This window comes from Schistocerca gregaria, chromosome 7 (genome assembly GCF_023897955.1).
Source record: "Schistocerca gregaria isolate iqSchGreg1 chromosome 7, iqSchGreg1.2, whole genome shotgun sequence".
Taxonomy (NCBI): Eukaryota; Metazoa; Arthropoda; class Insecta; order Orthoptera; family Acrididae; genus Schistocerca; species Schistocerca gregaria.
The window spans coordinates 74,756,600-74,772,822 of NC_064926.1; the positions used below are offsets into that span (position 1 = coordinate 74,756,600).

The window sequence follows — 16,223 nt, forward strand, 5'->3', positions numbered from 1 at the left end:
TCCAGAGATGGTACGACAGTGCACTTATCGATACGCGCTGCTGCTGTCACTCAAGGGAAAGTAAGGCAGGAAGTTAGTGACACCAGTAAATGGCATAAACAAGGTGGCAGTACCGTAATAGATGGGAAACAATAAATGGGATAAACGCAAGCCGTGCACGGCTCAGTGTTAGATGTCTGCGATTGCTGAACTATTCCTTGAAGATACATTGGACAGCCCACTTTCATACTATGTGATCATGGTCGCGTCCGAGCTCGATGGCTCCTTTTGTCTTTCTGCGACACCTCCAGGTCGAAGAACCTTACTTCGCTAATTCTATGCAGGCGGCTGGCACATGAACACCATTTCACTGCCACGACTTCTGGGTTCGGTGGGAGTCACGTGAAGGTGTCTTAGACCATCTGTGGGTTCTTTTGACAGGGTGACTACTACAATATAGGAGCATAAAGTGAGTCACCACGAAGCAGTTATCCGAATGGGACGGAAATCGGTATATGTATATACAAATGGTTCAACTGGCTCTGAGCACTATGGGATATAACTTCTGAGGTCATCATTCCCCTAGAACTTATAACTACTTAAACCTAACTAACCTAAGGACATCACACACAACCATGCCCGAGGCAGGATTCGAACCTGCGCCTAGAACCGCTCGGCCACCCGGCCGGCTATACGGGGTGAAAAGTATTAAACCGAAAAACTCGGGGAGTTTGTAGGGGACATCAAAACAAATATTTTTCCCTAATGTCATTTTTTTCTGCGACACCTCCACGTCGAAGAACTTTACTTCGCTAATTCTATTTAAACCGGTAGAGGAAGATTTCTCTGGCGGCAAATTAATTAAACCAAGAAACACTTTTCCATTTTTTTATCACCAAGAGACAACACATTAACCCAACACAATGTCAATTACAGTAGATTTTCAAACAGGCCTCCATTGACACGTAAACAAAGGTTACACTGTCTGATCATGTTCTGTCTGACACGGGCAAAAACCCCAGGAGTATCCTGAATTGTTCCCGCTGCTGCTGCTACTAACCGGGCAACCAGATCCCCTTCTGATGCAACAGGTGGTGCGTAAACAAGGTTGCCCATTTCTCCTCACACAAAGAAATCCAGAGAGGACATATCCGGGGATCCAGCAGGCCATGGTACAGGATCACCTGTGCCAATCCACGTTTCAGGGAACCGTCGGTCCAGGAATCGATGCACACGACGACTGAAATGTGCCGGCACCCCGTCATGTTGGATCCACATGCGTTGTCTTGTAAGGAGTGGGATGTCTTCCAGCAATTCTGGAAATGCTCTGGCGAGAAAATTGCAATAGCGCCTGCCATTTAATGGCCTAGGTAGCAGATACGGCCCAATTAAACAGCCCCCAACAACACCGACCCACACATTAACGAAGAACCTCACTTGATGAGCGCTGGTAGCTTTGGCATTTGGGTTATTCTCACTTCAAACATGCGAATTGTGCATGTTGAAAACTCCATGACGCCCGAACGTTGCTTCATCGGTAAACAACACAGAGGATGGAAATGTAGGATGTATTTCACATTGTTCCAGGTACCACTGCGAAAACTGTGCTCTGGGTCGATAATCAACTGCTTCCAGGTTGTGGACACGCTGTACGTGAAATGGACGTAACAACTGATCTCGAAGGACTGTTCTTACATTCGTCTGATTCGTGACCATGTTAAGTGCAATTGCACGAGTGCTGATTGTAGGATCCCGCTCCACATGCCGCAGACAGCTTCCTCAAATTGCAGCGTTCTTACCGTGCGACGGCGTCCCTATCCAGGTAATCTGCTAAATGACCCGGTCTCCCGCAGACGTTGGTACACAGCAGCAAAGGTCGTATGATGCGGGATACGGCGATTAGGATATTGTTGTTGATAAACCCGCTGTGCAGCTAGTCCCTTGTGGTGCGCTACGTACTACGCACCAACTATATCAGTGTACTCACTCCAGGTGTATCGCTCGATTAGTAAACAGAGACAATGACTACTACACTGGTGGACAGCAGTTGCCTGCAACTGAAGATCGTAATACGCCCTCTAACAAGTAAAGAGCGTAATACGGCCTCCACCGGTTTAAATTTTCCTCATAGGAAAAAATGACATTTGGGAAAAATATTTGTTTTGGTGTCCCCTACAACCTCCCAGAGTTTGTCGGTTTAAATACTTTTCACCCTGTATCTATATGCATGTACACACAAACAAACGATAACAATTACAGAAAAATTACGTGATCTATTCAAGAGAAAACTCTTCACACATTGAACAAGTCAATAACGTGTTGGTACACATTTGACCGTCTGGCCCTCTGCTTGGCACTGAGTCACAGAGTTGTTGGATGTCCTCCTGGGGGCTACCGTGCCAAAGTCTGTCCAGCTGGCGCGTTAGACCATCAAAGCCCCAAAATGGTTGCAGGGCGCTGCCCGTAACGTTCCAATCGTTCTCAGTCGCTGAGAGATCCGGTGGCTTGCTGGAAAAGGTAGGATTTGGCAAGCTCGGAGACAATCATTAGAAATTCTACCCGTGTACGGTCAGGCATTATCATGCTGAAATGTAAGCCCAGAATGGCTAGCCATGAACGGGCTGTAGAATATTGCCGACGTACCGCTGTTCTACAGAGATGCATCGGATGACAGCTAAAATGTCCTGCTATGAAAAGAAACGGCACCCCAGACCATCACTCCTCGTTATCGGCGCGTACTGCGATAACGATTAGCTAAGTAGACAGTTCAGTTGAAGAGTAATGGACGCCTCTGGAAAGGGCATTCACAGAAAATGGAAAGAAAAACATAGGTACATAGAATTAACAGCGGAGGAACCATGGGTAAAAGAAGAAACACTGCAGTTGATCTATGAGAGAAGGAAGCACAAAAATGTTCTGGAAAATTCAGGAATACAGAAATACAATACTTAGGAGTGAAACAAATACGAAGCGCATCTGTGCTAAGGTGAAATAGCTGCCTGAAAAATGTGAAGAAATCGAAAAGGAAGTGATTGTCAGAAGAACTGACACAGCATATAGAACAGTCAAATCAACCTTAGATTAAATTAAAAGCAAGGGTGATAACGTGCAATGGGAATTCCACTGTTAAATGCAGAGAAGGGAGCAGTTAGGAGGAAAGAATACATTGAAAGCCTCTATGAGGGGGAAAAATAAAAATCAGGAGTCGTTATAGAAGAGAAATATTATAATCATAATTTAAAAGAGCTTTGGAGGACTTAAGATCTAATAAGGCAGACGGAATTGATATCATTCCATTAGAATTTATAAACGCATTTGGGGAAGTAGTAATAAATCGATTATTCACGTTGGTGTGTAGAATGCATGAGCCTGGCGATGTGCGGTCTGAATTTCGGAAAAAAAACATCGTCCCCACAATTTCGAGGATAGCAAGAGCTGACAGTAGCGAGACTTATCGCACAATCAGGTTAACAGCTCAAGAATAATATACAGAAGAATGGAAAAGAAAATACAGTTTGGCTTTAAGAAAGGCAAAGGCAACATACAGGCAGTTCTGACGTTGCGGCTGATAATGGAAGCCATGAAGAAAAACCGATACACGTTCACCTGGAGAAAGCATTCGACAGTCTCAAATAATGCAAGATGTTCGAAATTCTGAGATGAATAGGGGTAATATGTAATATGTACAAGAACCAAGAGAGAACAATAAGAGTAGAAGACTAAGAAGTGCTCTGATTAAAGAAGGTGTAAGACGAGGATATAGTCTTTCGCCCCTACTGTTCAATCTATACACCGAACAAGCAACGACAAAATAAAAGAAAGGTTCAACAGTGGAATTAAAGTGCAAGGTGAAGCGATATCAATGATAGGATAACATTGATATTCCTTGATTATAGTCCCTTAATGAAAGGATAACAATGATATCCTCAATGAAAATAAAGAAGAATTACAGGATTTGCTGAATGGAATGAACAGTTTATACTGTTTATACGGTGTATGGACTGAGAGTAAATCCAAGACAGACAAAAGTAATGAAAAGTAGCAGGAATGAGGAGAAATTTAACGTAAGGACTGGCGATCGGGATGAAGTTAAGTAATGAGAAGTAGCAAGAATGAGGAGAAACTTAACCTGGGGATTGGTGATAGCGAGGTACATGAAGTAAAGGAATTCTGATACGTAGGCAGAAAATAGCCCATGACAGGCGGAGCAAGAAGGATATATAAAGCAGACTAGCATTGGAAAAGATGGTATTTCTGGTCAAGAGAAGCCTACTAGTATCAAACATAGGCATTATTTTGACGAAGGAATTTCTGAGAATGTACGATTGGAGCCCAGCATTTTATGGTAGAGAAGCATGGTTCTGAGAAAAACGGAAGAAAAGAGAATTGAATCATTTGAAATGTGCTGCTACAGAAGTATGTTGAAAATTGGGTCGACTGAGAAGGAATGAGAAGGTTCTCCGGAGAATTGGCAAGGAAAGGAATATATGGAAAACAGTGACAATAAGAAGGGACAGGATGGTAGGACATCTGTTAAGACATCAGGGAATAGCTCCCATGGCGATAGGGGGTGCTGTAGAGGGTACAAACTGTAGAGGAAGACAGAGATCGGAATATATCCAGCAAATAATTGAGGACGTAGGTTGCACTACTCACCAGGAGACTGATGACTATCGCTCGCCATACGGTCCAACAAACAGAAGCAACGGTCTGGTGTGCCACTTGTATTCACAGCTGGACGTTTCGGTTGTTATCCGCGGCACCTCTACAGCACAGCGGGGCTTCGACGATACTCTACGCCCCATTTTGTTACCCTTCATGGCAAGCCACTCTGGGCTTACAATTCAGAAAGTTAATGTCAGTCTGCACACGGCGGGAGTTTCTATTGCTTGTCTTCGTGCTTGGCAAAACCTACCAGGGCCTGCAAGGTCGCTGGATCTGTCCCAAATTGGATCATTATGGGCAGGGTCCTAAAACCAGCTCGAGATTTTTACGTTCTAAGCCGCCAGTTTGACAGAATTTGGTACAATATGCCTCAGGAGGAACATCCAATAACTCTATCAACCGATGCAAGCCGAATAACGGCCAACGTGTTATTATCTTGCTCAATTTGTGAAGCATTTTCTCTTGAATAAATCATCATCTTTTTCTGGAACTTTATTGTTTGTCTGTACATGTTCATAACATCACCTATTTCCATCCCATTTCTGATGCGTCATTGTTTTTTACCTTAGAGTGTACTATGTCTGGAGAGCTACCTCCTCTCCTCTGTAGCCTGAAAGGTATCTGCCGCGTAAGGGGTGGACAGTTACACATTACCTCGCCGTCTCCAGTGCTTCCGTTTACGAGAGTCCCTGCACGCACGACTTGGTCCGTAAAAATGCTCTCACGTCGCGCGGTAATGGCGACTTTGCAAGAATCCCTGCACAGGCGCTATCGTTAGCGTAGCTTTCCTCTTAGTTCAATGCCGCGCGGCAGGTGTTCCGCAAAGAGTAGCGGAATGATAACACCCCTGTGGTGGGCCAATCGTATGTGGATGTGGACAGTTGAAGTTTCCGCAACAAAAATATAACTTTGGGATATCATGAAAACAAATTTATCAGGCCGTTCAAGAGCGCTTACTCACATAAAAATACGCTGTCCCAACAATATAAACACCATTGTAAGGAAAATACGCTAATGGCCATTAAAATAGCTACACCAAGAAGAAATGCAAATGATAAACGGGTATTCATTGGACAAATATATTGTACTACAACTGACATGTGATTACATTTTCATGCAATTTGGGCGCATAGATCCTGACAAATCAGTACCCAGAACAACTACCTCTGGCCGTAATAACGGCCTTGATACGCCTGGACATTGAGTCAGCTTGGGTGGTGCGTACAGGTACAGCTGCCCATGCAGCTTCAACACGATACCACAGTTCATCAAGAGTAGTGACTGCCGTATTGTGACGAGCCAGTTGCTCGGCCACCATTGACCAGACGTTTTCAGTTGGTGAGAGCTCAGGAGACTGTGCTGGCCAGGGCAGCAGCCGAACACTTTCTGTATCCAGAAAGGCCCGTACAGGATCTGCAACATGCGGTCGTGCATTATCTTGCTGAAATGTAGGGTTTCACAGGGATCGAATGAAGGGTAGAGCCACGGGTCGTAACACATCCGAAATGTAACGTCCACTGTTCAAAATGCCGTCAATGCGAACAAGAGGTGACCGAGACGTGTAACCAATGGCACCCAATACCATCACGCCGGGTGATACGCCAGTCTGGCGATGACGAATACACGCTTCCAATGTGCGTTCACCGCGATGTCGCCAAACACGTTTGCGACCATCATGATGCTCTAACCAGAACCTTGACTCATCCCAAAAAATGACATTTTGCCATTCGTGCACCAAGGTTCGTCGTTGAACATACCATCGTAGGCACTCCTGTCTGTGATGCAGCGTCTAGGGCCACCGCAGCCATGGTCTCCGAGCTGATAGTCCATGTTGCTGCAAACTCCGTCGAACTATTCGTGCAGATAGTTGTTGTCTTGCAAACGTCCCCATCTGTTGACTCAGGGATCGAGACGTGGCTGCACGATCCGTTACAGCCATGCGGATAAGATGCCTGTCATCTCGACTGTTAGTGATACGAACGAGGCCGATGAAAAGGTTGACATTGTTAAAGTGAGGTACATTTGCAGCAATTGCGCTATTCTTCAGTCTAATTGGTACAATTAATTTATAAATCGAAAATAATTAATTCAGTTTCATAATAATTACGTGAGGATGAAATTTAACGAACGCTTTTCGCGTAAAACAGCGTGTTCTCGAACAAAATTTCGGAGCACGTTCGGCAGAAATGTTGTCCTCCCTGTCTTCCCTCAGCTTCAAGATCCCGGGAATAGGAGAGTGTTGTTTGTCACTCCGCTATGCATCATTTCAAGCTCGGGGAATAGGCGGCTGCAGCGGGCAGGAACGCGCGAGAGCTGGTGCGTGCGAATGTTCAAAAACCGAAAGTCAGCATGCCATAACTGAGTACTATCAAAATTATGGCCCAAATTTTCGTGTGGAGTCGACTTATGGAGCTGATAGTTTGATAGTGTACTTTTTTCTCCTTAAAATATCACATGAAGTTGTTTCACTGTTAGCACTCAAAGCAGGTTTATTACGAACGCCATCTTACAGCCAGAACGGAAATGATCTCCTGGACGGGACATGCATCTGTTTATCTGAGGACCTTTCGGAATGTAAGATCCGATTTACCGCGCAATGGAAACCACAGTGAAAATCAGAAATGTTTTATTTGCAACAGTCTGCTAAAGCTTACAGCTACTTTTCTAAATAGTCGCCCCTCTGTCTAAGACATTTGTCGTAGCATTATACCAAGTTTCCAATATTCTCGTTACAGAATATTTTCTAAACTGATCTGCAGCTTGTTGTCCGTGCCAAAATGTGTTCACAGCCAGCGGTTCAGAAGGAGCCAAGTCCTTGCTGTCTGGTGGGTGATCAGACATCGAGCACGCTGCACGAGCGTCGTCATTGCCCCTGCAGTGTACGCCTAAGAACTGTCACGAAGAAGGAAATTCTTGACAATTACGTAGTGCGGGCTGCATAAGATCACGCGGAATCTCTCACCAGGCGAACATACTTGGCAGGAGACACTAATTTCTAGGTACCTTTACGTGCTCACTATGCGCTCAGAAGTGGAAAGAGTGACATGTCGCGATCAATGGGCATACCAGAGACACTTTACAACGCATCAATGCAAAGCTTCATAGGAATTTCACGGTTTTTTCCATTTCGCGAGCGATCGGACCTTAATTTTCGGACAGCCCTCGTACAAACATCGAGTGTTCCTGACTGCCTGTATCTACACAAGTATCAGTTTTTCCAGAATACGAAAGGGTGTGTCGAAAAGTAATGTCTCTGAAATTTTTATGTATAAACTCTACAAGCTTTTTAAATAAATGAAACGTTATTAACATTCTACATTTTTATTCTTCACGTCCATAAATTTACAGCCCTATCCCGCTAGAGAACTCCGTATTTTAGCTTGTAACATGGCGGTGTGTTGTTTAGCTACCTCGAAGTATTAGAGACAGCGTGCTGTAATTGAGTTTCCAGCTGCAGAAAACGTTTTACAAGACATGGAGCACCCTCAGCAACAAAATGCCAGACCACACATGGGCGTTGCGACAGTCTGACGCCTTGGGTTTACTGTCATCGAACATCCTCCATAAAACTTCCTGGCAGATTAAAACTGTGTGCCGGACCGAAACTCGAACTCAGGACCTTTGCCTTTCGCAGGCAAGTGCTCTACCAACTGAGCTACCCAAGCACGACCTACGTCCCGTCCTCACAGCCACGAGGTACTGGTAGAAGTAAAGCTGTGAGGACGGGGTGTGAGTGGTGCTTGGGTAGCTCAGTTGGTAGAGCACTTGCCTGCGAAAGGCAAAGGTCCCGAGTTCGAGTCTCGGTCCGGCAAACAGTTTTAATCTGCCAGGAAGTTTCATCCTCCATAAGGTCTCGACTTGGCCCACCCTAATTTCATCTGTTTTCAAAATTTAAAGGACGCGTTCGACGACTTAATTTTGATATTGATGAAAGGTGCAAGCAGAGGTGAGTTTGTGGTTCCGTCAGTAAAGTCAAATATTCTACAGCGGCGGTGTCACCAACTGATCTCTCCTTGGGAGAAAAGTCTTCATCCATAGGGTATGTTGAGAAATAAATACGTAGTCATGAAACTAAGGGTGTAGAATGCTAATAACGTTTGTTATATTTAAAAAGCTTGAGAGTTTTACGGAGTGAGGTAGCGCAGTGGCTTTAGGACACTGGACTGGCATTCAGGAGCTGTGATTCAAATCTGCGACCGGCCATCCTTACTTAGTTTTTCTGTGACTTCCTAAAATCACATAAGGAAAATGCCGGGACGGTTCCTTCGAAAGGGCAGGGCTACTTTCCCTCCCCATCCTTCCCAAACGTGAGCTTGTGCTCCGTTTCTAATGACCTCGTTGTGGACGGGACGTTAACACTAATCTGATTCTCGATCTTTAAGAGTTTTCACAAAAAAAGGAAAAGTCGAGGCATTTGTTTTCAGCAACACATCGTACAAATATTAAAAACGCAAAATATTTCGAGAACCTTCCAGAAATCGTAAATACTACATCATAAACAATACTGCTGTTTGTAAGATTTGATCTGCAGATCCGCAGTACGCCAGACAGGAACGGTAACCACTACGCCACACTGCCTGCACTACAGGCTGTGTTGATTTTATAATCACAGGATACTACACTGAGGCGCCTAAAAAACTGGTATAGGCATCGTATTCAAATAAAGAGATATGTAAACAGTCAGAATACGGCCCTGCGGTCGGCAACGCCTATATAAGACAACAAATATCTGGCGCAGTTGTTAGATAGCTTACTGCTGCCACAATGACAAATTATCAACATTTAAGCGAGCTTGAACGTGGTGTAGTAGTCGGAGCACTAGCGGTCAAACACAGCACCCCTTAGATATCGATGAAGTGGGGATTTTCCCGTACGACCATTTCACGAGTGCACCGTGAATATCAGGAATCCGGTAAAACATCGAATTTCAGACATCGCTGCGGCCGGAAAAAGATTCCGCAGGTACGGGACCAACGACGATTGAAGAGAATCTTTCTGTTGTGGTTGGCAGGAGAGCCAACCGTATTAGTAAAGGAGGCCGAAATGAACGCGTTTAGCTCACGCAGGCTGGCGTGAGATCTGGAACATGACAAGCGAATTAGAATTGAGAAAAACGGACGTAGCTGGTGGAATAGTTAACTTTAATCCATTAATAACGAACGTCGCTCTTGGTGGTACATGATTCACAATATCAATAGTACAGATACTGGCGCCTTACTAGATCGTACCAAATAACGTAGCTGAAGGCTATGCTAACTATCGTCTCGGCAAATGAGAGCGTAGAAGTCAGTGAACCATAGCCAGCAAAGTCGGCTGTACAACTGGGGAGAGTGCTAGGAAGTCTCTCTAGACCTGCCGTGTGGCGGCGCTCGGTCTGCAATCATTGATAGTGGCGACACGCGGGTCCGACGTATACTAACAGACCGCAGCCGATTTGAAGACTACCACCTAGCAAGTGTGGTGTCTGGCGGTGACACCACACTTTCAAAGTGACAGAAGTGCAACACTTCTGCAAATTGCTGCACATTTCAGCATTGGGCCATCAAGAAGTGTCAACGTGCTAACCATCCACATAAGCCTTCGGAGCCGAAGGCCCCTTCGTGTATCTTTGATGACTGCACGATACAAAGCTTTACGTCTCGCCTGCGCCCGTCAGCACCGACATTGGACTGTTGGTGACTGGAAACTTGTTGCCTGGTCCAACGGGTCTCGTTTCATATTATAGCCAACGGATGGACGAGTACGGGTATGGTGACAACTTCATGAATCCATGGACCCTGTATGTCAGCTGGGGAGTGTTTACGCTGGTGGAGGCTTTGTAATGGCGTGGGGTGTGTTCAATTCGACTGTTATGGGAGTCCTGATACGTTTAGATACGACTCTCACTGGTGACACGTACGTAGGCTCCTGTCTAATCACCCACATCTATTCGTGTCCATTGTGCATTCCCATGGACTTGGGCAATTCCAGCAGAAAATGCGACACCCCACACGTCCGGAACTGCTACAGAGTGTCTCCAGGAACACTTCTGAGTTTAAACACTTCCGCTGGCCAGCAAACTCCCCAGACATGAACGTTATTGAGCATATCTGGGATGCCTTGCAAAGCGCTGTTCAGAAAAGATCTCCAACCGCTCGTACTCTTACGATTTATTGACAGTCCTGCAGGATTCGAAGTGTCAGTTCCCTGCAGCACTATTTCAGACATTAGTCGAGTCCATGCGACGCCATGTTACGTGCTCGCAGGGCCCTACACGATATTAGGGAGATATACCAGTTTCTTTATCTCTTCAGTGTATGTTTATTCAATTTGTAACCCGCACAGAATCACATTTACGAACATTTAAAGCTACAGTTTGTGCAACTTTGAAATCTTATCAAGTTCTGGCTGATTATTTGTACAGCTTCTTTCTGACAGTAGCGTATTATAGATAACTGCATCTTTTTCGAACGGTCTTAGATTACTATTAATTTGTCTACAAGATAATTAATATACAATATAAACAGCACGGATCCCAACACTTCCCCGGACCTTATATAAAGTCATTACTACTTCTGTCGAGGACTCTCTGTCCAAGATAACGTGCTGTTTCCTCCCTACAAATAAATCCTCAAATTTTGCTTGTATCATATATGATCGTGCTTCCTATAAAAAGTCAAGTGTGGTACTGAGTGCATTCTTTTCGGGATTCAAGAAATACTGCATCTGTTTGACCGCTTTGATCTTTGGCTCTCAGAATGTCTTGACTTTGGTTCCATAGTATCATCATTCCGAAATATTATCTGTTACGAGATGTAATTATTTTTCCCCATTTCCACAATTGACATTTGGGAGATCTAGTGTCGGATACGAGTACATACAAAGGAACGAGTAATGAACAAATTTCCGCTTTATTGTTGCTATTCATTATCAGTTACATTATTACTGCAACTTCAGAACTAAGTAGCAAAGTTAATTGATACCTGCGGAATTTATATGTGGAGTTTCCCTTTATATTGCATCCGTTTGTAAAAAGCGGAAAGATCGGGATCGTACAATTGTGTTTCCCGTCGCAATGGAATTTCAAAAGCTAAAATAACAAAGAGAAATTCCGGCTGCAGCTGTAATTAATTACAAAATTGTTGTTTCATTACGACGAAGAGCAAATTCAGTTAGCGGCAAACCGAACTATTTTCGAACCGCAGCCCACTTTATTACTGCCGCTCTGCTCCTCGTTCAGAAACCGCAGAAGTACAAAAAGAGAGAGGGCTGTTGAGCGCGGCTTCTGACCGTGGGAACATCGGCAGCTGGAACCATCCTCGTCCGCGCACCGGCGCAGGCGCGCCTAACTTCGCTTCAGCACCACCTGCTGCCGCTGCACGCGCCCCCCAATTATTCCTTATGAAATCAGTTTCAGATTGAAGCGTTGCTTCTGTAGAACATCTAAAATTACTTAATTAACCTCCAGGGAAGCAATACGCCGTGGGAAATCCAGTTTATACGCAGTTAAGTTGACGTCATAACTATTCTACTGGCCACCTGCCGACTGCCGCTGTTGAACGTAGTCTTCTTTCGAAATTTTTGTACTGAAATGCTCACATTCATAATTTATGTTCTACAACATTGAGCCGTGGTAAAAATTTGCTGTTTTGAAGAGCACGCCGCAGCGCGTAGTGAGAAGCAGTCGCCCTCCGTTTCCGGCGGTGGCGCCGGTGTTCCAGTCGCAGCTTAGGTGTCTCCCTCTGGTGGGAAAGGTAGCCTGCAAGTGCATTTAAGGAGCGCTATAAGCAGGGCAGCCCCCCTCCCTCCCCCAACTTCTATGAGTCCCTCCAGATCCTTGAGCGTCATGCACTCCGCCCCGCCTTCCGTATACGCCTCCCGTCCCCCATTCGGGTCCTCTATGACCTCATTCCTTTCCCCCATCTGCTCCTATTCCTTGAACATAGCCGCATACTCTACACCCCCCGCTGCCTTGACCCCCCTCACCCCCTGGTTGCTCCTCTCCTCTCCAATCCCCACCCCCTGTCACGTCTTCACTGTTGTGCCCCCCTACCCTCCATCTCTACACCCTGCAGCTCCTTTCCCAACGTGGCTTCCATTAACTCCCCCTCCTGGATGATGCCCTCTCTCCCTCCGATCCTCACTCCCCCTCCTTTCCTCTGTTCTTTTCCCGGGCTCCCTCTCCCCCCCTTCCATCCTCTTTTTTCCCCACCTTCCCTCTCTCTGCCACCCTTCTCTCCCCCAAGTCCTCTTGCATTTCCCTCCTCTGTCTTTTCCCATTCCCTCTCGTGTCTGCCCTGCCCCTCTCCCTCCTTATGAGTCCTCTCCCTCCTTTGCTTCCCCCCCTTCCGGTTTTTCCTGTACTCCCTCCTTGTTTCTCCCCCTCCTTCAGGTCCCTGCCTCCCATCTGCCCTTGGCTCGGGAGTGTCCTCTTTGTGCCGCCGTTTTCGTGCAGTGTTTTACAGTGAGTGTTTTACACTGAGTGTTCCATGTTGTGCGTCTTTTGGGAAGTGTTGCGAACGGCCATCATACTGTCGCTGGGTGAATTTTTTTATCTCTTGTGAACAGAAACCAGACTGTCGCCATGTATTTTTAATTGTGTGTCTACTATGTTACTTGTCTGATTCCTGTGTATTTTATTAACATTGCCAACCCCTTTGCTTTCTGTTTTAACTTTCCACATTTTTCCGCCATTTTACGCTTTAAGTCACCGTTTTATCGCCTGTTTTTCTTGTTTCTTTTCTTCTTCCGTTTTTAAAAAAGCCTGTAGGCTGTAGAGCATCGTACTAAGCTGCTGCCAGCCCGCCCCCTTCGGGGGGGAATTGAAAATCAATAAAGGAAAAAAAAGCAGGGCAGTTGATCAGTATGTCAGTCAGAGTGAGTCTGGTCAGTAGGTCTGTCTGTTGTCCGGAGTGCTAGAATACGTTAGGCCGCCAGTCTGCTCGAGTTGCTCAGGCAATGGTCATTGGCGGTTGGATCCATCGGTTGGTCGGTCGCGCACTGAGTCACAAGATGAGTTGTCCGTATTGAGCGTCGGCGCATGTGAGGTCGCCACGTGATTGCAGTGGCCCGCGCCATATATCGAGGGGATGTGGCTTCGCGGCCGACACGAGAGCAACAGAAGTCAAACCACGATATCGGTCTGGCCGGCGAGGCTGCGACGCCGTGAGCAGGGAGATCGGCGCGCCTTCCTGCGTCCGTTGAAACGGCTGGCAGCGGACACGGTTCGCGAGAGCGTTTGGGGGCTGCTGCGCCAGGTGTTCGCCAGACATCGCAGTTAAGTGATTCGTGATATGTTGATACCATTTACTTGTTAAATTCTAATTGTTTTCTTGGTCAGTCTCGCGTCACCAGCTTGCACGTATGTCTCCTGTCCACATTTTTTAGGCAGTTAGTGTCTGACTGTCGGTCTGTCGGTCTGCCATACGTTAATAGCTGCCTCTGACATGCTTGTCGGATTCGGTGTTAACGAATTTATTGCCTAAGTTGTAAAGGCCGAATTCCTGAAATTTGTTCTTATCTTGGCTATCATCTTGAGAGGCGGTATATGTGTAATGTAGAGCATGTTTGTACACTTTATGTAAGACTGCACTTCATGAGTTCTTATTTATATGGTTATTTTAGTATATAAAGTTGCCACCCTTCCACCGTAAGAGTATTTTTTTTTTCAAATCAAATTGCGCCTTTGGTGGCAAGTTAAGCTTTTAATGTTAGTGTTTGTACCATTTCCATCCCTTCTACGGTGTGCATAGTTTATGTGCTTGTGTGAGTTGTTAAAAATTTTAGTTTAAAATAATCTGGTGTGTTGCAGATTTGCATCAGTGTAGTCTTTCAGAGGTTGTTGTGAGCGGTCGTGTCAAAAGGGAGCGGCAAGGTTCTCAGCCCGAAAGCTCATACTGTCAAAAATTAGTTCCTTCTGCCTCTGGATAACTTGTAACTTGATATTTAGAGGGTGCTTTCTGATTATAATTTTCAATCTGTTTCTAAAAAAAGGGGATTTTAGGAATAAAATTTCCATTTATTGAAAATAAAATTTTTTGTAATTTGTTTCATCAGTTACCAATTGGTAACTACTTCCACGCTCACATAGTGTGATTAAATGTGTTAATGTTCTTTATGAATCACCAGTAAATAAAGTAAATTCTTTAAGAAAGAGATTTTGAAAGTAAATTCACGGTTCAAACGTCTTATGATTATGTACATCACATTCGTCTTTGGAAGCTAAGTATCGTACAAAAATGACAGCGTATTTCGTGAACAGGTCTTCGTTTGCGTTGCATAACGAAGTATGTGAGAAGGCCTAGAAGATAACTGGCGTTTAAATGGTTTCAGATCATGTTCCAATAATGTCCCAGATATGTTATATTTGTTCTGTTTCCTTAATAATATTTTCCCCCATTACACTGTACTTGAAGAGTATAGTGAGAGGGTATTTTCATTCCAGTGTTTGATTGTTCCAAAGGCACAGGTCGCAACCCAACAAATACTGCTCATCACATCTTTCATAAGTTTCCCAGTGTCGACGGAAAGCTTTGCTTCTGCTATAACCAAAATGATTTTAAAGCTGAATCGCACGTTTTCAATTGATAGAGCGGAAAGCCTTGCTTCTGCTATAACCAAAATGATTTTAAAGCTGAATCGCACGTTTTCAATTGATAGAGCGGTCCCATACTGTCTACTGCGATATTTGTCTACTGATATGCATTAACAGGGGCAGTGAAACATGAAGAATAGCCACTACTTCAGCGGTGACAGCACCACCTCGGCCCACACTCACTGTTGTCGTCATATAGCAGCGCTGCTCAGTTGCTGCTGGCGTACTCGTTATTCATCGTATCTTACCGTCCCTGATAATACATACCAGTAGAAAAAATACAGGGAGTCCCACTCAAACCTCCCTGATTTCAAGGACCCAGGAGAGGAAAAACACAGTAGATACAATGTAAAATGCACCACATTGTAGAGCATCTCAAAGAATTAATATTCCTGCGTCAGAAGTGCCAAGTATTGTCGCCAGAGTGCAGCATTGTCACCTGAAGTGAAAATGGCGACTCCACAACAGCGCGCGCAAGCAGTAGTACGGTTTGCAGAAACAAAGTCGCCGATTACTGTGCAAAGAAATTATCGTCGTGTGTATGAATGTCATCCACCTGATGTGAAAACAATTGAGGAATGGTATAGGAAGTTTCTCGTAACAGGAAGTGTTCTGAAACATTAAAGAGATTCAGAAGAGACAGTGGAGGGCATCAGACAAACGCTTCTCAGAAGCCCACATAAGTCATTTCTTCAAGCATCTAGGCAAATTGATGCACCTCGATCAACATTGCATCCTATAGTTCACCAGCGTCTTCTTATGTGTACTTACAAAGTGCAAATCCTGCAACATCTGACACCGAACAACAAACCACGCCGACAACAATTTGCTACGGATATGCTGCAGCGTATTGATATGGAAGACAGCTTTATGGAAAGATATTTATTCTCAGATGAGACAACCTTTCATCTATCAGGAAGAGTTAATAGGCATACTGTTCCTATTTTGGGTTCTCAAAATCCGTACATTATCATTGAACATGTTCGTGATAGCCCTAAGCTAAAGG

The 16,223-nt window shown here is 45.0% G+C and overlaps 1 protein-coding gene and 1 non-coding gene across 2 annotated transcripts in view; both read left to right on the forward strand.

Moving 5' to 3' along the window:
- LOC126282290 (dipeptidase 1-like) overlaps positions 1 to 16,223 on the forward strand; it is a 240,283-nt gene that overhangs the window by 92,625 nt on the left and 131,435 nt on the right. The gene's annotated exons all lie outside the window — the stretch shown is intronic.
- On the forward strand, positions 8,382 to 8,456 carry Trnas-cga (transfer RNA serine (anticodon CGA)). Its single transcript has one exon. It is a non-coding gene; the product is annotated as a tRNA-Ser (tRNA).